This window comes from Mytilus californianus, unplaced genomic scaffold (assembly GCF_021869535.1).
Source record: "Mytilus californianus isolate M0D057914Y unplaced genomic scaffold, xbMytCali1.0.p SCAF_11, whole genome shotgun sequence".
Classification (NCBI taxonomy): domain Eukaryota; kingdom Metazoa; phylum Mollusca; class Bivalvia; order Mytilida; family Mytilidae; genus Mytilus; species Mytilus californianus.
In genome coordinates, this window is record NW_026262593.1 from 53,028,647 (window position 1) to 53,053,362 (window position 24,716).

At 32.5% G+C, this 24,716-nt stretch overlaps 1 protein-coding gene across 1 annotated transcript in view; it reads right to left on the reverse strand.

Moving 5' to 3' along the window:
- Positions 1-13,354: 13,354 nt before the first annotated feature.
- LOC127720312 (uncharacterized) overlaps positions 13,355-24,716 on the reverse strand; it is a 416,307-nt gene continuing 404,945 nt past the window's right edge. The window contains exon 5 of the transcript XR_007990691.1: positions 13,355-13,365. The gene's annotated coding sequence lies outside the window, so the exon portion shown is untranslated. The remainder of the gene's footprint in view (positions 13,366-24,716) is intronic.

The following is a 24,716-nucleotide window of genomic DNA, read 5'->3' on the forward strand; positions in this document are numbered from 1 at the left end:
GCCGCGCCTATGCTACAGCTGCTTAACGGTTTTTGTTTTCTTCTTCTTAACCATTTTATACTATATTCGATAGTTACCCGTGGTCTTTCATGACATTTTTCTGAAACTTTTTCATTATTATGACAATAGGGATATATTCTATGATTGCCAAAAACACAACTATCCACTTAAATTCAACAGACGCACATTTAAGCGACTATAGGTGAACGAACGACATTCAACAATGAGCAAAACCAATATCGGATGGTCAGCTAAAAAATGATATCTGTATCTATATCAAAGTCCTCGACATGGCACAATGTGAAACAATTTAAACGAGCAAACCAACGGCCTGATTTAATACAAAATATTTAACGACAACATAATTATATAACAGACAAAAGTATATTTGTAGAGGTGATCAGAACATGTAAACCGTTACTTTGAAAAACCATTGCAATCCTTATTGAAAATGTTTCAACTATTTGCTTAATGTATATAATGATACATTTTGAAGAAAAGTTGATAGAGAAAGAAGTACTGTTATATTAATTTTATTACACATCTGACATCGCATGTCTACCGGCACTAAATGGAGATCAATGGACGCAGCCATCTTTGTAAAGTGAACATGCCATAGAGTAGGCCACAGACCACAATTAATTTCTCTATTAGTTCTTTAAAATGTTTTGTCTCATTAAAAAATTGCACCGTTTTTTGTCAAATCTTTTGTGTGTAAAATGTACAGTACAAGTCCAAAAATATATCCAACATTCAGAAAAATTGCACTTTCACATCTTACAAATTTAGCTAATACACATCCGTACCCCTATGGACAAGACTAGTCAAGAGATGTTCCGAAAACTGTAAATATTACCTTTTTGCACCTGACCTTATCACTCTTTCCATATCAAAAGCAGTTAAAACACAACATCCAAAAATTTATTTCCGCTCTCTTCTTTTATTCCCACTCCATAAAAACTAAGAAATGAATGAGAAAGAGAGAGAAAAAAACAAAGAAAAAATACACTTTAATTTAAGGGAACTATAATCGGTCTCTGTGATAGGTTGTTATATCAGATTATCTGGAAAGCCTCTTTAGTAAGACTATAGTTAATCATAGCTGTATTGCAAAATAATTCACATGTTATTCAGAAGAATATGTTTTATTAAAGAGTTGCAGTGCTTAAATTAAGTGATTTTTTATGCGTGATTGTTATGCGTTACCTTAAAATTTACCCATAAAAGCCATTGAACCATATAATTTATGTGTGGCATTTTGATTACAATAATAGTTCATTCTTTTAAGATCACTTTGTCCAAAAACAAACCAAAATTTTTGAATGAAAAGTAACAAAATAAAAGGCAACTGTTGTCGGCAATGGAAGAGGGTCTTGATAGAAAGGGGGTCCTTAATTTCTTAATTCTTTATTTTTTTATCTCATTTTTCTCTATTCTTTATTTATTTTGTCCATTATTCTCTAATCTTCATATTTATTTAAACACCCCATTATTCGCTATTCTTTATTACTTTAACCTATTCTTATATTTTCATTTTTATATTTTTTCATCTTAGTTTTGCACTTTTTGCCCATTGTTCTCTATTCTGTAAACCCCATTTAGAACCTCTTTTAAAATTGTGGCATACAAAGTTATCGTTATAACACTCCTATGGCTATCAATAATATTTACCAACATATTTTACAATTATATTCCATCAAATAGAAATGCACAAATGTCATGTAATTTGATTGACTTTAATTTCTAATATATTGCTCATAGATAAGAACTATCAGTCAGGATTCTACTTCGTCAAAATTATCTCCCCATTACGCCAGTTCATTTTCACAATCGGAAAAACGGAAGCCATTGTAGGGATGACGCGCTTCCAATTTAGCTCTTGAAAACCGATAAATTTATCCACATAGCACCATTACGATCCTTATATATATATGCCAGGTGTATTATAAAAGACAAATGTGTCTTCTAGCTAATGAGCATCAGTTAATGTACTTGTCTGCATTCAGTCAACTAAAAACTATTGTCGGATCGGTTGTCAGGTGGAATTTTCGGAAATTCATAAACATTTAAAAAAATTCTAATTAAATATTTCGTGAAAGGGCAGACTAAAAATTTTCAGTGGTTGAAGACTATAAACCCTAATTATCACACACAAAAAATGAAGTTTTTTCGAAGATATGCATTTTTAAGATCCAACTTAAAAGTCAGTCGTCAAGTACTTTTAGTAAAAATTTGCTATTCGAACACACCTAATCTGTTTTTGTGATTCATTAGAAAGGTATTTCACTTGATCCATATATCTAATTTTTTAGTACTGTGAACTTTCGATGTTATAAAGTCAACCTGCAGCCTTGATATATAAAAATAATAGGATCTGAAGCGAGATGATGTATCAAATACTCTTGCTTTATACGTTTTCAAGACAAAATATTTAACTCAAACACGCCCTAACATAAAAAGGTGAACTCGATTTTATCTTTTCGGTGCAATTGTTACCCATTTTTTTGAATTTTTTCTTGAGTTACATAATGGAAGGGCAGAAACGAAAATTAAGGAACAAATAGATTGATATGTTCTCCGTCCGTGGTAAAAAAAAAAAAAAAATCGGAGGTTATACATTTTTTAGATCCAACTGAATAGACACCCATGTCGTCGACTTGATATCTAATTGTTCTGCTTAATTATGTATTATAGATAAATTGAAAATTTATGCAAATTGTGTTTTTATGATAAAATACTTCGTAATTTAGCCGAAAACTGTCATTTTATTTGTTTCTATTAACTTTTAAAAATTTTGTTACTATATAGTAAACATTACAGTAAGCATTTATCGCCTTCCCTAACAAAGAGCTTCGATTTTTTTGTTCTATTTCAACTGGGTTTCCGCGTGCTATACAACAAAGTGAAAACAGATGAGGAAGGTCAAATCAAATCCAAAAATTTAATTTGCATAATTTTGAAGAAACCAAAGCTTGCTGTTAAATACACATTTGATGTAAATAAATTCTCTGTTGCAAATGATTCACGATCATAACGATTTTCTATAAAAAAATTTACATATGTAAAAAAGAAAAAAAAACAATTATTGTTCGTTCAGTTGAAAAAGTAGTTATAATTGATTTTTTCTTTTTTTTTTCTTTTTCTTTTTACTTTGACTAAACATACATGTCACGAAAAGTTTTCTACAACAGCATTTCGTTCAGAAAATCGTTGACAAGATTTTTCGTTACGAAATACTGCTCTCAAACATGTGTATGTACATGTATATATCTTCAGTTTTCAATAAGGACTTCAAAGTTTCTATACGACAACGAAAAATAAAAGGGTTCAGCAGGTGTCACGATATAAATAAATGTGCACAAAATGATAAATGAGGATATATGAGAGTACGGATGGGGTTAACAGAACAGAGAATAATGGGTAAAAAATGTAGGATAAAGACAAAAAATAAAGAATACGAAATAATGAGGTGCTGAAATATAAAGCTTAGAGAATAAGGATAAAAAGAAATAAAGAATAGAGAAAAATGCACTAAAAAGTTAAGAAATTAAGAAATGAAGGACCCTCATCCAGATCCTCGTATAGGTCAAACTGCAAACTATCTTCATAAAATGGCCGCGCCTATGCTACAGCTGCTTAACGTTTTTTTTTTTTTTTTTTCTTGACCATTTTATACTATATTCGATATTTACCCGTGGTCTTTTATGACATTTTTCTGAATTTTTTTCATTATTATGACAATAGGGATATGTTGTATGATTGCCAAAGACAAAACTATTCACTTTAATTCAACAGACGCGCATTTAAGCGACTATAGGTGAACGTAAGACATTCAACAATGAGTAAAACCAATATCGGACGGTCAGCTAAAACATAATATCTGTATCTATATGAAAGTCATTGACATGGCACAATGTGAAACAATTTAAACGAGAAAAACCAACTGCGTGATTTAATACAAAATTCTAAACGACAACAAATATGACTGACAACTGTATATTTTTAGAGGTGATCAGAAAATGTGAGCCTTTACTTTGAAAAACCATTGCAATACTTATTGAAACTTTTCAACTATTTGCTTAATGTATATAGTGATGCATTTTAAAGAAAAGCTGATAGAGAAAGTATTGTTATGATAATTTTATCACACATCTGACATCACATGTCGATCGCAACCAAATGGAGGTACATGAACGCAGCCATCTTTGTAAAGTGAACATACCATAGAGTAGGCCACAGACCACAATTGATTTCTCTATTAGTTCTTTATAACGTTTTGTCTCATTAAAAAAATTGCACCATTTTTATTGTCAAATCTTTTGTGTGTGTAATGTAAAGTACAAGTTCAAAAATATATCCAACATTCAGAAAAATTGCACTTTCACATCTTACAAATTTAGCTAATACACATCCGTACCCCTATGGACAAGATTAGTCAAGACAAGAGATGTTCCGAAAACTGTAAATATTACCTTTTTGCACCTGACCTTATCACTCTTTCCATATCAAAAGCAGTTAAAACACAACATCCAAAAATTTATTTCCGCTCTCTTCTTTTATTCCCACTCCATAAAAACTAAGAAATGAATGAGAAAGAGAGAGAAAAAAACAAAGAAAAAATACACTTTAATTTAAGGGAACTATATTCGGTCTCAGTAATAGGTTGTTATATCAGGTTATCTGGAAAGCCTCTTTAGTAAGACTATAGTTAATCATAGCTGTATTGCAAAATAATTCACATGTTATTCAGAAGAATATGTTTTATTAAAGAGTTGAAGTGCTTAAATTAAGTGATATTTTTATGCGGGATTGTTACGCGTTACCTTAAAATTTACCAATAAAAGCCATTGGACCATATAATTTATGTGTGGCATTTTGATTACAATAATAGTTCATTCTTTTAAGACCACTTTCAAAAACAAACAAAAATCTTTGAATAAGGGAGCTACCATTTGGTTTTTATGGGGGGGCTAGGATGAAAAATTTTGTTCTGCATTGTCTTTTAGTTGTAATCTGTCCTGCCTTTTTATTTTCCACTCTATTCGGTCCTGCCTTTTTTTTTTAAAGTTTATCCTGACTTTTTTTTTGCAAGTGTCTCATCCTGCCTTTTTTTTTTACTCAAAACTCCTGTCCTGTCTATTTTTTTCAAATTTCATCCTAGCCCCCCCCCCCCCCCCCCCCCCCCCCCCCCCGTAAAAATCAAATGGTAGTTCCATAAAAAGTAACAAAACAAAAGCAACTGTTGTCGGCAATGGAAGAGGGTCTTGATGGAAAAGGGGGGGGGGTCTTTTTTTTCTGTATTCTTTAATTTGTGTAGGTAGTTTTTCTCTATTCTTTAAATTTTTTGCACATTATTTTCTGTTTTTATTTTTCATATTTTAACACCCCACTATTCTCTATTCTTTATATTTTAACAGCCCACTATTCTCTATTCTTTATATTTTAGCACCCCACTATTCTCTATTCTTTATATATTTGCCCTATTTTTCTCTATTCTTTATTGTTGCCCTTTATTCTGCACTTTTTGCCAATTATTCTCTATTCTGTAAACCCCTTCTAGACCCTCATGGAACACAAATTGGACTTTGAATTTTAATGCACGGTAGCGTAATAGTTGTAGCTAAGTAATATAATTATAGGTTTTAGTTTTATTCGGAACGCAACCAATATGTCACGGCACCAAATTCATCCAATCAGCATTGAGGGAAAAGACGTCAGACTATTTTGAGCCCAAATTTTTCTCGTCCATGAATTGTATGGTATATATATATAATTACTGAAGGTAAAGACTTGTACAATTAATGATATGCATGGTTCTCATGTAGGAAATTTTTTCCAAAAAAAATCTTGGGAGGAAAATCGAAAGTTAAAAAAAACAACTTTAAAATATATCATTTGAAATCTGTAATGTTTAAATTTCTGTTGTCGTCAACAGTTTTCCGTGATTTACCCTGTAACTGAAACAAAAACAAAAAAACAGGGGATATCATTAGCAGTATCTCTTCCATGAACATCCTTCTATGATACTGTTGTGTGAGTAATAAGGTTTCCTTAACTTTTAAGAATTTTTACAGTTATTTAAATATTTTTTTCCCTTCAGTTTAACCTCATGAGAACCATTTACACTGTACGATATAATAGCGTTATATAGAGTAGAAGTTGTGGTGACGTTACATTATACATCAATAACGTCGCCGAGGATTTTTTTATTTTTTTCCGCTAAAAATCAAACTTCCACATGATATAGCTTGAAAACTAGCACGGTTGCTAATGACTTTCTTTCCACCAATGGATTCGTCGTTCATTTTTGAATCGTATATCGATTTTTAAAAAATTCTGTTGACCAACGAAATAGAAAATCTTGATAAAGTAAAAATATCTGCCTATTGTTATGAAGTTCCCTATATATCCTTAGTATTTTTGTCGTATCATGCTGTTAATTTCAACAGCTTGTATCAGAAAGACGAAAACGGTTACCCCCTTTTTTATTTTATTTTCTGGTGTATTTTTACAAGCATAATCCATATGTAAAATTTTAAAAAATTCTGTGGATTATTTAATTACGTACACTTCGCCTTAAATTAATTTTCATAACTTGTTCAAATGATCTCAAGACATTTGTTTTGTATCCAAAATTGAGGAAATATTTTGAAAACGTCGGAAGACCTATTATACATGTACAATAATAAAATGAAACTCCTGTTTTATTTTTCAAATGTCGAATTACGCACCGAAAAGGAAGTTATAGGTATCAGATGTGACATATACGTTCCTCATCAAGCATGCGCAATGTATGTGAACAATTGAGAAATTTGATTATATGTAGTTATTAACGCAATCAATTCAGCATGTACCATGTTATCAATTACAAAAAACGTACATTTGTGTCGTAATTGCAGAAAATGTGTAACTGTGATTGAAATTTTCTTAATTATATATAAGTGCCTTTAAATTCGTTCCATTCCATGTCATGTTTCATATAATTCTATATTAATTACCTCACAGTGTTTACTCTAATAGAATAGAACATCTACTGCTTCAATCTCTCAACTTTGGAAAAATTATCACTGAGTACTGAATACTTTTTAAAAGTAGTGAGAAAATCAATCACCAGCACAGAGCTCATTTCCGTTACGTACATGCTTCGCAATACCCCACTCAATAAGTGAAGTGTTACGTCTTATTGAACGGAACGGAAATGAAATCTTTGCCGGAGATTGTGGGAAAATACCAAAAAAGGGCAATCAAATATCGAAGAAAAAAACAGAAAATACTATGACAACAATAATATATTTACATAGGAGAATATAAAAGTGTAACTTTTCGAAAAATGAGAAAACTGGCTCGCAGGACACGTGGTAGCATGATCGACCTGAGTACGATTTTCGGTGGGATTACAACTTAAAGTCAGTAGAGCTGCCAAAATTTGCCCAATTTGATGATCTTCCTTTATAACATAAATAAAAATAACCTTGCCGAAAAAAAAAATTTGGTCACAAGATTTCATACGGAAAGATGTTATAGTAGATGGGGCGTCTAAATCAAAATCCATAGCATTTTTTGATAATTAGCCAAAATATAGTTCATATCATGGCTTTTTTAAATATATATAAAAAAAGGTATGGGTCACGGGACTTTTTCTCAAGCTACAGATTATGCAAAATTGTTAGATTTTGTATAGACTATTCATGGAAAACACAATTTTGTGTGATAGAAAGAAAACTAAACTGTAGAATTTTTAGACAAAATAAGAGAAGATAAATCTCATAATGGACTTTCAAATTATAAATAGAAAAACAAAATGATTTCCTTGCTACAAAACAAAATACGTAAATTCAAAACACATTCCAATATAAAGATAGCAGTATCTGAGTTATCTTCCCTTATATGACAAAGTTGAAAAAAAATGAATCAACAAAACATATTCTGTATTTGAAAAAAACAGAAGCAAATATTTAATAAAACATATAATTTTCTTTATTCGGATGAAAAGTCTAACAAATGTATGCCATTTTTCTCTCAAAATTTGCACATTTCATTAGACCGATTGTTTTCTGCTATTTTACAATCCAAGATCTTTTAATGTGTATATACCAATTCTGGCTTTTTTCAAAGGGAGAGAGAGAGACCCCTATTGACGGTGTCAGAGAGCTACCTTGAAGCTCTCAACTGTATTAGCGCATACAATATGTCTTACTGTGGTTCCAATGTATTAAGTTTTTGACAAAGAAAGAGTTCTTATATGGATCCGTATAATATGAAATAGTGTCTAGTTAGTACCTTCGTATTTGTCTTCATTGAATTTGACACCATATTGGCACTTTCAAAGTTATCAATCTTTTTCGGTTTAATTTTTCTCTACGGTTTGATTTTAACCAGAAAATCGTTAAGATTAATAGCTGGTCTTGCACAGTTTGTTGTATAGACATGGTATTCCAGTTTATGTCTGGGCAGTTAAAATCTCCAATTACATTGTAGAATGATGTTTGGGTTTTTGTTTGAAATCTGGTCTGTTCGTTGATTTCTTCCGTGTTCCGATGTGGCATGTAGAACCTATCATGATATCTTTTTTGTCTTTTAATTGTATCTTTACCCATTCGATCTTGCATTTTGTTACAAACTCTGTTGTTTGCTACTGCGATGATGTCGTTTTGTACGAGAACGAAAACACCGCTACCTAGTTTACCTCGATCATTTCTGTAGGCTGTGTAATTTTCTGGGAAAATTTCCATATATTTAATTGCATCTTTAGTGGGGTTTTTTTCCAGGTTTTTTTTTCCTTTAAGCCAAGACTCTGTACCGCAGATGATGTCTGGTTTGATGTACTTAACTGTAGCTGAAAATTCAGACGTCTTATCCTTGATGCTTCTACAGTTTAATGTAAGGATTCTTTAATTTTGTTTCTTTGGTATGTTGAATACTTTGCTGCTGTTAGTTCTTGTTTTGCTTGTGTTACTTTTTTGTGTTATTATTCATGGAGTTTCCCTTAGGACTGCTGGCTTTTAGTGGACTGAATGTATTTGATGTGATGGATTCAAATGTACTGTTATGGGTAAGAAGATCATAATAGTTTGAAGTGTTCAATTCATAACTGTGAAAAGGGAAGGTTGAGACATTGATGCTTTCACATTTACAACACAGCCATTGTACATTATATCTTTACAGTAAATCGTAGTCTGCGGAACATAGTTCTATACTTCTTCTGTGATGCCAAATATTACAGTCGTCACAGCATACTTCTTCGCAGTTGCTTGTGACTGGGTGTTCACAAAGTCCACATAAGTAAATACTTTATTTTTTTGTTCTTGGTCCAGGGTGTTGTTCTATGTCCACTGCAAGGAGGAGGATTAGGATAACAATTGAGTGATTTTTATTTGGTTTAACAGGTTATGTCATTGGTTTACGGTCTACTGATATAAAAATAAGGAGGTATGATTTCCAACGAGACTGCTATCCACCAAAGCTCAAATTAAGTTGACGTAAGCAATTTTAGGTAACCGTACGACATTCAACAATGAGAAAAACCCATACCATATAGTCGGCTTTAAAAGGCCCCTACATGAAAAATATGAAACAATTTAAACGAGAAATCTAACGGCCTAATTTATAACAAAACAAAACACGGAAAACAAATATAACAGACGTCAAACAGAGATAACCACTGTACTACAGGCTCCTGACTTGGGACAGGCACATAAAGAATGTGGCGGGGTTAAACATGTTTGTGAGCTATCAACCCTCCTCTAACCTGGGACAGTGGTGTAACAGCACAACATGATGATGACCATTTATTGTTTAGAAGATTTTTTAGTAAATGACGATGGTTCCATATTTTTCATTGAAGATGGATTTTCCGATATGATATATGAGAGTCACTGCTATAATTGAGGCTGATATTTTCATCTTGTAGAATCTTGAATTTCTTAAGTATAAGATGGTGGAAGACACCCGAGCTACCTTAATTTTATCACTATTACATAAGTAGATTTTATACTTTACGTAAGAATTCTGTTTAATTTAATCATATAGGTAACATGTGTATGACGTCACAGTGATGTAATAAACGTCATTTACCTAAGTGGCTAGACTATATCACTCGTATGATTTTTCAAATAGAGATAATTTGAAAAGATAAGACATATTTGCAATTTTTGTATCCATTTCAGGGGATTGTCTTGTACTTTCTACGCAACTGTTATAAATTCTTAACATGTAAAATGATCGGTTTTACATATTTTATCTTTGGTTCTTGAAGTACGTGTGGATTATTGTTGAAAGAAAATGGTTACTTATCTTGATAGATATTCAGCTACGTAGGAATACGAAGCGTTAAATCAGACGACCACTGTTTGCGCTTGTTACGCTGAAAGCACATTAAACCAGTAATGAGTGAATCAAATAAGTGCACAAGATAAATACTGTTAAAGCAATACACATAATTATATTCAATCATATTTATATGTTTAGTGTGTTAATGATAATGGTATTGCTGGAACTGATAAGGGAAGCTTACTCTGACTGTGTCACCTTAGAGCACTATTTTTTTTTTACTTAATATGTAGTGTTTTGTGGAATTTCTTTGTCTATTCGGTTTTTTCAACTTCTTATTTGGTCTTACATGTAGTGCTTTCTGTTTTTCTTCAACTTATGGTAGTGGAATATCATTCTTCTGTCCCATTTTTAAACATAACCCAGTCAATATTTTTGAAGAAAGCAGACTCTTTCTTCGATATGCTTTTAACGATCACGTTACATGAGAGATGAAACTAGCTTCAATACGGTGCAGCAATGTCATTTATTTTTAGGACATGTTTTAAGACTCTTTCTTCAATATGTTTTTAACTATCGCGTTTCATGAGAGATGAAACTAGGTTCCATCGGGTACAGCAAGGTCATTTCTTTTTAGGACATGTTTCAAGACTCCTCCTCTGATATGTTATAAACGGTCATGTCACCTCCCATCTTAAGCAGCAAGGTCTTTTCTTTTTTAAAAACATTTTTCACAACATAACAAAGTAAAATATTTAAGAATTACATCGACCAAATAAGTTGTTATTTATATAAAAATAAGGAAATGTGATGTGATTGCCCAATGTATCTAGTACGTGTATAAACCAAAAATTAAAGAACTGGAGTAACACAACTATAAACGATCATCGTGAGGCCTTCAAAAATCACCACAGCACATTAATTGTAGTAAGCTATAACAGGTCCGAGCATCATAAAATATGAAATAATTTGAAAGAAAAACCAACGACATTTAAGATGAAACATCAGATTTAAAAGAAGTTATTTTCTATGGTTGGCATTTGTAAGACATCCTGAACCATTTTTGTTTTATCGCCGAGGTTCCTACAACTTGCGATCTACTTACCCATCCGGAGCACCTGATATCAGTCCGAGTTTTTGGTGGGGTTCGTGTTGCTCAGTCTTTCGTTTTCTATGTTCTATAAAAATGTATACTGTTGTTTGTCTTTTTGTCGTTTTTTTGGTTTTTTGCCATGACGTTGTCAGTTTATTTTCGACTTATGAGTTTGAATGTCCCTTTGGTATCCTTTGCCTATCTTTTACTCGTCCATGAATTGTATGGTATATATGCTTACTGATGGTTTTGGGAAAACCAAAAATCTTCATGTATCTTAAGTATAATGTGAGTTCCGGAACGTCATGTTTCACTACAAAACTTTAAATACGGGTTGTGAATTGTCAGATACAAAGTGATACGTGTACAATTAATGATATGCAAGGTTCTAATGAAGTTAAACTGAAGGTAAAATATTAAGAGACCTGTAAAAAATCTTAAACGTTAAGGCAACCTTATTACACATACAAATTAACTATATCATAGAAGGATAAGACTAATATCCCCTGTTTTTTTGTTGTTGTTTCATTTACAGGATAAATCACGGAAAACTGTTGACGACTACTGAAATTTAAACATAACAGATTTCAAATGATATACTTTACAGGGTTTTTTTAACTTTCGATTTTCCTCCCAAGATTTGTTTGTGAAAAAAAATTAGCTACAGCCTTTTTTTTCAATTTCAATTAACTTAATTTTCATTACTTGTTCAAATGATGTTAAGACATTTATTTTGTATCCAAAATTGAGGAAATATTTTGGAAATGTCGGAAGACTTATACATGTAAAATAATAAAATGAAACTCCTGTTTCAATTTTTTTTAAAAGTCGACTGAATAACGCACTGAAAGGGGAGTTTTAGGTATCAGATGTGACATATATTTTCCTCATCAAGCATGCGCCATGTACGTTACCAATTGAGAAATTTGATTATATGTAGCAATCAAGCCTTGAATAGTAATTAACTTATATCAGTTATTAACGCAATCAATTCGGCATGTAATATGTTAACAATTACAAAAACGTATATTTGTGTCCTTAGCACATAAAATGTGTTACTGTTATTGAACTGTTTCTTACATATATATAAGTGCTTTTAATTCGTTCCATTCCATGTCATGTTCCATATATTTCTATATTAATTACCTCACAGTTTTAACTCTGATGGATTAGAATATATACTGCTTCAATTTCTCAACTTGTGAAAATTATCACTTTCCAAGAACCTGAGTACTTTGTAAAATAGTGAGAAAATCAATCACCAGCACAGAGTTCGTATCCGTTACGTACATGCTTCGCAATACCCCACTTATTAATTAGTAAAGTGTTACGTCTTATAGAACTGAACGGAAATGAACTCTTCGCCGGATATTTGACGATCATCCTTTATGACATAAGTAAAAATAACCTTGTCGAAGAAAAATATATTGTCACAAGATTTCATACGGAAATATGTTATGGTAGATGGGCGTCTAAATCAAAATCCATAGCATTTTTTAATAATTAGCCAACATGTATTTCATATCATGGCTTTCTTAAATACATGATAAAAGGTATGGGTCAGGGGGCTTTTTTCTCATGCTACAGGTTGTGCAAAATTGTTAAATTTTGTATAGACTATTCATGGATAACACAATTTTATATGATTGAAAGAAAACGAAACTATCAAATTTTTAGATAAAATAAGAGAGGAAAGCTCTTATAACGGACTTTCAAAATATAAAAGAAAAGATATAATTTTCTTGCTACAAAACAAAATACGTAAATTCAAAACACATTCCAGTATAAAAGTAAAAGTATCTGAGTTATCTCCCCTTATAAGGCAAAGTTGAAAAAATGAATCAACAAAACATATTCTGTATTTGTCAAAACAGTAGCAAACATTTGATAAAAAGTATAATTGTCTTCATTCAGAAGAAAAATCTAACAAATGAATGACATTATTGAATAACAATAAAAATCGTGGTTACCCTTCTATCGATAAGTGTCATGCCAAAAAATGACTTACATGTCCCCGTCTTTCCACCAACAATACGGTAAGGTCTATGTTTAATGGTCGCACATTTTCTTTAAATTTTGAAACTGATATAACTTGAAAAACAAACAGTATTATTTATTTACTCACATGAAACAAACCGGGATGCGGTATTAAGTACGTAGGTGAAACTGGACGATATTTAACTAAACGCACGCAAGAACACCTGTATCGTTTTAAAAGCCCCAATAAATTCAAAAGTATCATTTATCAACATCTTAAAAAGCACAATCATCCTATTAAATATTTAACACCAACCTTTAGAAGTAGTAAATAAGCAGCCTGGTGAATCTCATTCAAAGTTTGTACGACCACGGAAAATAATTGAATTAAATTGGATTAAAAAATTACAGACAGTCTACCCTCTCGGTCTTAATGATAATATCATGGGTATTGGTAATATATCCAGAACCGATTCTGTTAACATTTTGGATATAGTTTCTAAAACTGTTCGTAAAAACCGTTCTCATGGGCGTAGAAAAAATCGCAATCAAAGAAAATTTCAGACCAACCATACAAATATTTCGGACCTAATTTCTATTTCAAAAAACAACGGCAGACATTATCTATTAACCAAGCTCTGTTCTTTACCTATAAATATATTAAATAAAATTTTAGAGGATTGCAACACAATTTCATATTGCAGTCCTAAGTATGAAACCGTTCAAATTATAATGGCATATTGTTATTCTAAACTGTTTCCCAAAATTGATCGCCCTGAAGATCATAAAAAACATTTTATTAAAATAAAGTATGTCAATAAAGGTTTTGATTTTGTAAATATTGCCGGTATTTTTGACGACCATTCTGTTAAAGAACAAATTCCTGGATATTTTTATAATACTGAACTCCCTCTTATTTGTTATATTTACAAGAAATCTACCCGAAAATTTGTGTTTAATTATAGCCAAGTCTGTAAAGATGTAAATATCAGTGAAAATACACCTCCGTCATGTAATTGTAGTAATTCCGAATACACTTATGGCCCCATTTCCCATGTTATAACAGGAGACCTTAACATCGTTCGCGACCGAGAGTTGAAATCATTCCTTAGTAAAGGACCTTAATATCGTCCCCCGTCAATTATTTATTGGAATGAGTGTCGTAATATCATCCACGACTCACTTCGTGCTTACTGAATGAATAAAACGGGGAAAAGCTGACAAAAAATCTTTGGACTCTTTTTTTAATTCAGTAATGAAGATAGTTGATATACGTAAACAACATTTTAAAGAACATTTTACTCTTAACAACAACCATAAAAATCCTATTTCTCGTATCAAACATAAACTAAAAGAACTAGCCAAGGAATTTGTTTTTGTCCCGGCTGATAAAGCTGCTAATAATATCATTATAGTTTGACGTAAATTTTACATTGAGGTTCTGCAAAAGGAAATCACGAATTCACCAACATTCCAACTGACTTCCTTTTTTAGAAAACGATATCTGTAACAAACATAAACTATTAGCTACTTCTTTACAAGCAGAACCAAATACAATGAAAGTCCCAACTATGTACTGGCTTCCGAAGCTACACAAATCACCTTACAAATATAGATTTATTTCGTCTTCAAGTCATTGTTCCACTACTAAATTGTCTATTCTACTTACTAGTACACTTGGTACAATCAAAAACCTGATAATAAATTGTTCAAATAAGGCCTTTGAAAATAGTGGAATTAACTACTTTTGGAGTGTCAAAAACTCGTTGGAAGTACTTGATAAATTGCATGCATATATTGGTGATTTTGAATCTGTTCAAAGTTTTGATTTTTCTACCCTATATACCACTTTGCCTCATATTCTTATTAAGAAAAAATTCACACACCTAATTAAATGGGCATTTAAAAAGTCGGAATGCGAATACATATGTTCAAACTCTTTTAGGTCATTTTTTAGTAGCAACAAACAAAAGAGCTATGTCAATTGGACATGCTTTGATACTTTATCTGCCATTGGATTTTTGCTTGATAACATTTTTGTTCGCTTTGGAGATTCCGTATATCGTCAAGTTATCGGAATTCCAATGGGAACTGACTGTGCACCACTTATTGCGGACCTGTTTTTGTATTGTTATGAGTTACAATTTATGACTAAAATCAGCAAAGACCCATCGAAACAACATCTGATACAAACAATACTTTTAGATATTTGGATGATATATTGGCTCTCAATAATGACGACTTCAGTATGTATACTAAAGAAATTTATCCTGTTGAACTTACTTTAAATAAAGCTAATACTAACAATGACCACTGTCCTTTCTTCGATCTTGATATCTATATCATTAACGGGAAGCTTAATACAAAAATTTATGATAAAAGAGATGATTTTTCATTTCCTATCGTTAATTATCCATTTTTTGATGGTGACGTTCCCTTGTCACCATCTTATGGTGTTTATATATCTCAACTTGTACGATTCGCTCGTGTATGTAACAACGTATTAGATTTTAGCGAGAGAAATTTATGTATTACTGAAAAATTATTACACCAGGGTTTTCGATATAAAAAACTAGTCAAAACATTTACTAAATTTTATCATCGGTATAAGGACATCATTCGTAAATATAACTCAACATGCAGACATCTTATACGTTCGGGTATTTCACATCCAATCTTTTATGGTAATATTCTTTACAAAGCACAAAATGTCAGTATTCACCTCAAAAGCTAACAAAACCTTTAAACAGACTTATTAAGAAGGGATATAGTTACGATACTGTTGTCAGGACATTAAAGATTGCATATTTTGGCTTTAATATTGATTCACTTATAGGGTCTTTGCATCGGAATTAAACATATTTATTCTAAAACTTGTTGTTGCCATGACACGGGTAATGTTCTTCTCATATATTTAATGATGGTATAAAACTAAACCCCTAACAGGAGGGATTGTGCCTGATATTCATATGATGAAGACATAATCTTTCAATCAGTTTAATTGAGGTCTGGAGCTGGCATGTCAGTAACTGCTAGTAGTCTGTTGTTATTTATGTATTATTGTCATTTTGTTTATTTTCTTTTGTTTCCTATTCTGACATCGGACTCGGACTTCTCTTAAACTGAGTTTTACTGTGCGTACTGTTGTACGTTTGTTTTTTCTACATTGGCTAGAGGTATAGGGGGAGGGTTGAGATCTCAAAAACATGTTTAACCCCGCCGCATTTTTGCGCCTGTCCCAAGTCAGGAGCCTCTGGCCTTTGTTAGTCTTGTATCATTTTTAATTTTAGTTTTTTGTGTATAATTTGGAGTTTAGTATGACGTCCATTATCACTGAACTAGTATACATATTTGTTTAGGGGCCAGCTGAAGGACGCCTCCGGGTGTGGGAGTTTCTCGCTGCATTGAAGACCCATTGGTGGCCTTCGGCTGTTGTTTGCTCTATGGTCGGATTGTTGTCTCTTTGACACATTCCCCATTTCCATTCTCAATTTTATTCTCTCAAAATTTGCACATTTCATTAAAGATCTAGACCAATTGTTTTCTGCTATTTCACAATCCAAGATCTGTATCTGTATATTTACGTTGAAGATACAGATACCTATTGACTATGTTGGAGAGCTGCCTTGAAGCTCTCAACTGTATTAGCGCACACAATACTGTATAGTTGGTTCCAATGTATTATGCTCTTGACAAAGAAAGAGTTCTTATATGGATCCGTATTATATGACATAGAGTATAGTGCCTTCGTATTGGTATTCATTGAATTTGAAACTGTATTGGCGCTTCTAAGTTTCGAATTTTTCGGTTTAATATTTCTCTTAGGTTTAATTTTAACCAGAAAATCGTTAGGATTGTTAGCTAGTCTTGCATATTTTGGTGTATAGACATGGTATTCCAGTTTATATCTGGGCAGTTGAAATCTCCAGTTAGTATGATGTTTGGGCTTTTGTTTGAAATCTGGTCTAATGATTTATCTAGTTCTTTGATATCCCCCATGTTTCAATGTGGCATGTAGAATGCACCTATCATGAGATCTTTTTTTGTCTTTCAGTTCTATCTTTAACCATTCAATATCGCATTTTTTTACAAACTCTTGGTTTTCTATTGCGATGATGTCGTTTTGTACTAGAATGAAAACATCGCTACCTAGTTCACCTCGATCATTTCTGTAGGCTGTTTAGTTTTCTGGGAAAACTTCACTAGATTTTATTGCATCTTTAGTGGGTTTTTTTCCAGGTTTTTTCCCTTTAAGCCAAGACTCTGTACCGCAGGTGATGTCTGGTTTGATGTACTTAACTGCAACTGAAAATTCAGACGGGTTATCCTTGATGCTTCTACAGTTATATGTAAGGATTCTTTAGTTTTGCTTCTTTGGCATGTTGAATACTTTGCTGCTGTTAGTTCTGTTCTTGCTTGTGTTACTTTTTGGTGTGTTGTTATTCATGGAGTTGTTTCCCTTATGACTGCTGGCTTTAAGTGGACTGAATGCATTTGATGTGATGGATTAAAATGTACTGTTATGGGTTAGAGGATCATAATAGTTTTAAGTGTTCAATTCATAACTGTGAAAAGGGAAGGTTGAGACATTGATGCTTTCACATTTACAACACAGCCATTGTACATTATATCTTTACAGTAAATCGTAGTCTGCGGAACATAGTTCTATACTTCTTCTGTGATGCCAAATATTACAGTCGTCACAGCATACTTCTTCGCAGTTGCTTGTGACTGGGTGTTCACAAAGTCCACATAAGTAAATACTTTATTGTTTTGTTCTTGGTCCAGGGTGTTGTTCTATGTCCCCTTGCAAGGAGGAGGATTAGGATAACAATTGAGTGATTTTTATTTGGTTTAACAGGTAATGTCATTGGTTTATGGCCTGCTGATGATCATTTATTGTTTAGAAGATTTGTTAGTATGTGACGATGGTCTCATATTTTTCAGTGAATATGGATCTTCAGATATGATATATGAGAGTCACTGCTATAATGAAAGTAAATATTTTCATCCTGTAGAATCTTGTAGAATCTTGAGTATAAGATGGCGGAAGACACCCGAGCTACCTTATAGTCATCACTATTACATAAGGAGATTATTAACTTTACGTAAGGAATCTTTTTTTTTCTTTTTAATCTGATAATGAACGTGACATGTGTATGATGTTACAGTGAGGTTATAAACGACATTTACCTAAGTGGCTAGACTATACCACTCGTATGATTTATCAAATAGAGATAATTTGAAATGATAAGACACATTTGCTATTTTTGTATCCATTTCAGGGGATTATCTTGTACTTTCTACGCAACTGTTGTTAAGGCGACTTTGATTTTGTATTACACCCTTAACATGTTAAATGATGGGGTTTGCATATTTTATCTTTGGTTCTTAAAGTACATGTGGATTATTGTTGAAAGAAAATGGTTACTTGATTTGTCAGCAGCTCAATGAATATTTCATTAATTAGATGTTTCACCTTTATATATTTATAGTAGGATGGTTATAATTGTCCTCCTAACAACAGATATCACTTAGACGATAAGTCATAGGGATTGTTAACGCATAGGGGATTCGGGGTATACAAATATAACTACTTTGAATAAGTACTATATGACGTGACTTTCCTAACGGAAAAATGACCCTGAAAGCTTCGGAGTACGTCTTGCTTTTTTGGATGTAAAGACATTCAACTGCGTAAAAATTCGGAGCGTTAAATCGAAACGACCAATTTTTGCGCTTGCTGCACCGGAAGCACATTAAACCAGTAATGAGTGAATCAATCAAGTTCACAAGATAAATACTGTTAAAGAAATATACATAATTATATTCATTTATATTCTATATATATTGTGTTATTGATAATGGTATTGCTGAAACTGATAAGGGGAGCTTACTCTGACTATGTCACCTAAGAGCACCATTTGTATTTCACTTATGTAGTGTTTTGTGGATTTCTCTTTGTCTATTCGGGTTTTTTTTAACTTCTAATTTGGTCTTACATGTATTGCTTTCCGTTTTTCTTCAACTTATGGTAGTTGAGTATCATTCTTCTGCCCCATATTTAAACATAACCCAGTCAATATTTTTGAAGAAGGCAGACTCCTTCTCCGACATGTTTTAACAATCACGTTACATGAGAAGCTAGCTTCCATCTGGTGCAGCAAGGTCATTTCCTTTTAGGACATGTTTCAATACTCCTTCTCTGATATGTTATAAACGATCATGTCACCTCCCATCTGAATCAGCATGTAATTTTTAAGGACATTTTACACAACATAACAAAGTAGAATATTTAAGAATTACATCGACCAAACAAGTTGTTATTTATATAAAAATAAGGAAATGTGATGTGATTGCCAAATGTACCTAGTACGTGTATAAACCAAAAACTAAAGAACTGGAGTGACATAACTATAAAAGATCATCGTAAGGTCTTCAAAAATCACTACAGCACATTAATTGTAGTAAGCTATAACAGCTCCCAGCATCATAAGTTATGAAATAATTTAAAAGAAAAACCAACGTCATCTAGGATGAAACATCTGATTTACAAGAAGTTATTCTTTATGGTTGACATTTGTAAGACATCCTGAACCCTTTTGGTTTTATCGTCGAGGTTCCTGCAACTTGCTATTTACTAACCCATCCGGAGCACCTTAGAACACTCCCAGTTTTTGGTGCTCAGTCTTTCGATTTCTATGTTCTATAAAAATGTATAATGTTGTTTGTCTTTTTTCGTTTTTTGCCGTTTCGTTGTCAGTTCATTTTCGACTGGTGAGTTTGAATGTCCATTTGGTATCTTTCGTCTCTCTTTCTTTGCATTTGTATTTTATCAATTTTATTTGATTGATTCACTTTCGGTATATGTGCTGTTTTCACAAATGTAGAACAGTATACAAATGATATCTCGAATGACTAAATACCATTATTAATTTCGAAATCATTTAATCAAATTTAATAAATTAATTAATGTTTATCTCTCGTGCATAGCTCCTATACCTTGTCCAGGTTCGGCTTTACCTTTTGATCTTTTTTGGTATTATCAGCTATTCAACGTATGTAAGATGTTTTGTTCTTTTAAATATTGTGACTGGTACGAGCATCATTGAAGAAAAATTAATCGGCGAAATAGGCGTCTGGTGTAATAAAATTGGTACCGTTAATGTTATTTATTATGTCATAATTAAATGACATGTATGTTTCACGAGAATCCGTTAGTTTGATTGGCTAACAACAATTGCGCGTCATTCAAAAATTAACCTTCTTATCAAAATGAATGTTAAATTCGTGATGACACGTGCTACAAAAAAAAATGCACAGGTAAATAAAAGAAAAACTTGATGAAACTTTTTTTTCATGGTCTTATTAGCATAAACATGTATTTATAAGAAATGAATGCTTCTTTTTGTAATTTTATTGGGGTGTATAAGTGTTGATCGTGCACACATTTTTAGAACAAAATGTGCTTCGTTCAACACTTTTACACCCAAATAAAATTACAAAAAGAAGCATTCATTTCTTAAATATTCTATTGTATAGAACAGTTAATGGTATTAAGCCATTCACCCACGGTATGCTATTTACTCACTATATTTGTATAGAAGATTAAATTAATACGTACTTGAACTGGACTAGCCATCTGGTGAATACTTAAATATAAATGCAAAACCACTTGAACACTTTTAAAAGATCTTTGTTGTTTAAATTCCTGGCGAAAGCACTGATTGAATCCTTTCATCTGCTGATGACATACGGGATATTATATTTGTGGTTCTGAAAATTTTGTTTTTAATAGATAAAAACAGGGCTCCCTAAGTCTGCTTTCCTGGACTGCTTATTGATATTGCATAACAGAACAAATTTGAATAAAACGATTTATCAATTAAAAATAATCACGCTGGTACTCAAAAACAACAACTTCACTTTTGATGGAGACCATTATCTGCAAGTTAATGGAACTGCTATGGGCACCAAAATGGCTCCATCATATGCCAACATATTTATGGGCAAATTAGAAAAACAACTCCTTGAATCTTCCATCGAAAAACCGCTTTCCTGGTTTAGATTTATAGATGATGTGGATATGAAATGGAATAAAAGTGACGAGGATTTAGATACATTCATCACTCATGCCAACAACATACATCCTAGTATCAAATTTACTCATGAGAAATCTAAATCCAAAATCACCTTCCTCGATACCTCCAACTCGCTCACAGATGGCATCATATCCACTGATCTATATTCTAAGCCTACTGACACTCACCAATATCTGTCCCCTAAAAGTTGCCATCCTGCTCATTGTACTAAGAGCATCCCGTACAGTCAGGCACTCAGAGTCAAGCGAATATGTTCCAACTCAGAAACAACTAAAAAACAACTACGTCAACTCGAAACCCGCTTGAAGAGAAGAGGCTACAAACACAAAACTATCCAAAAAGGCTTTCAGAAAGCGGAAACTATTCCAAGGAGTAAACTGTTAGAATACAAATATAAAAAGAAAAATAAAAGGACTCCATGTGTTCTTACTTACCACCCATCTCTCAAAAACAGCTTCGGTGTCATTCGTGAGCATTGGAAAACAGTTGAAAAGAATTCCAAACTTTCCAAGATTTTTCCCGAGCCTCCCATGATAGCTTTTAGGCAACCCAATAGTCTGCGTAACCTGCTGGTGCGGGCTGAAGTGTCTGATAATAGAAGTACTTCTGGAGAATGTCGTTCGTGTGATGAAAAACGCTGCAAATGCTGCCTACAGATGCATCACTCATCAACTTTTCACAGTAAGGCAACCGAAAATAACTATAAGATATTTTGCAATGTTGACTGCAAAAGTATGAATGTTATTTACATTCTAGAATGTTCGGTTTGTGGCCTCCAATATGTTGGTGAATCAAGGCAGCCTTTCCACAAACGCCTCAATGGCCATAGGAGTGATATCTCTAAGAAGCCACTTCTCCCAGTTTCTCAGCATTTCAGAAAGTCTGGTCACACACTTGATGACTTTAACCGCATGAAGATCCTAGTGATTGAACAGAACATTCACTGGAGTGATGCCCAGCGACAGGTTCGGGAAAGCTTTTGGATAAAGGAACTAAATGTACATCATCCAAACGGCATCAATAAAAAATACTAAGTTTTATTTTTCACTCATTTTGGGTTGTAAATATACACATTCACGTATATTTGAGTATTGAGTTTTGTTTTATATTATGATGTTCAGGATTTTGGATTAAATCAATAGACCAAAACTTACCTGTATTATTGAGCTATTTTTATACATATTATCAGTATTGTTAAAATAATTGACACCGAAGAAGGCTATTTGTTAAGCCGAAATATTTGTCAACACGATTTATTAACAACATCTTCGTATAATACCATCTTATATTAGTATCGTTGTGCAAATCTCTAGACTTATATATATAAACAAGTCTAATATAAACAAGTCTAAATTGAAAACAACGTTCAAACCTATGATTGCGTTAGATAAAAAACCGCAATTTTTATACGTGTGCATGCAAAACAAATTTCTTGGTAGAGGGGTCTAAATACAGCACAAACAACATTTTCCAAAAGATCAAATGAGTGAAAAGGTATATTTTAACAAAACGCATTTCACTAGCTAGTCGAACAACTGATGTTCTTTAACCCTGCTGACTGTCATTGGCGATTGTCAAATAAACGGATCACAAGATGTAACAAATTAGATCCTATCATTAATTTATTACCCAACAGAAAAAAATAAACTTGCGGAAAAGATGGTATACCGCAAACATGAGGTACAAAAATTTGTACACCATATCCGGATTTCGACAATTAATGTCTCTTCAGTGATGTTAGGAATCGAAACGGTATTTGGAAGGCCATATAATTTACCTCAATTTAGGATAGACTCTTTGAATTTTGAAAGAGTCAAAATAGGATGACTACCGTTTCGATTCCTAACATCCCTGAAGAGACATTAATTGTCGAAATCTGGATATGGTGTACAAATTTTTGCACCTCATGTTTGCGGTATACCATCTTTTCCGCAAGTTTATTGTTTTCTGTTTGGTATTAAATTAATATGTGAGAACAATTTTTTACATCTGGTGATCAATTTATTTGGCAATCGCCAATGGCAGTCAGCTGGGTTTAAGAACATCAGTTGTTCGTAGTCAAATGCGTTTTGTTAAAATATACTTTTTTACTTTTTGGTCTTTTGGAAAATGTTGTTTGTGCTGTATTTAGACCCCTCTACCAAGAAATTTGTTTTACATGCACACGTATAAAAATTGCGGTTTTTATCCAACGCAATCATAGGTTTGAACGTTGTTTTCAATTTAGACTTGTTTATATATATATATAGATTAGGAAATACTTTCTGCAATAATGACACAAAAACCAACAGCTGCGTTTTGGGATGGTAGGGGCAACTGGGTACATAGTTTATTTGTAACCTACGTGCCCCCAGGCTTTCTTTATACAATCGTTTGGCAATGAACACTCCTAACCTTCTTTTATATGAATTATAGCATTATATGTTATATGACTGAAAACTTATTACAGTCAATACAGAGAGATTCAATTTTCTAACTAACCCCCAATTCGCCAAAGGCATTCTAATTTAATTGAACTAAGTATCATTTGTACAGCTTCCAGTTAGGAAACATATTCTTCGGCTCGCACTTGAGATTTCTAATTAGTCCCAAACAAATTAATTGATTAATGTGGAATAGAGATTCTCACTCCGATTAATACTTCAAACACAATATAAAATGCTACAATAGTAAAGTCAATGTAGGATTTTATCTCTACTATTTTAGGGATCTAACTATGCCTTAATAATCAGAAGAAGGTGCAAATATCATGGAGAGAAAAACATTAATTTTATAATATTATTGTGTCAAAAGAAAAAGAACAGAATTTACATTACCATGCACAATAAAAACATTACAGAGAAAACAAAAGATTGAGTTGCCGTAACCCCACTGAAAATAGAAATTAAATAAAACGCTTTACTTGAGACACTAGTTACGGTAGTGAAGCTCGCAGTAAAATATCAATATTAACTAACTAAATCAAGTAATTTTTAAAAATATGCAGGCGGAAAAAATTGTTACTTTATTTCATTTGTGTCAAAGATATATTCTGGTACGATCAGCAAAATCGTGATTCTTATAATAAAAAAGAGGCGAAAGAAACCAAAAGGACATTCAAACCAGGCATGGGGCGAATTACATTGCAATGTAATGCATTATATTACAATTACTTTGACAAAACCATGCATTAAATTACAATTACATGCATTTATCAAAGTAATGCATTAAATTACAATTACTTTTGCAAAGTAATGCATTGAATTACACTTTACATTTGTAAATTTTATTATCAA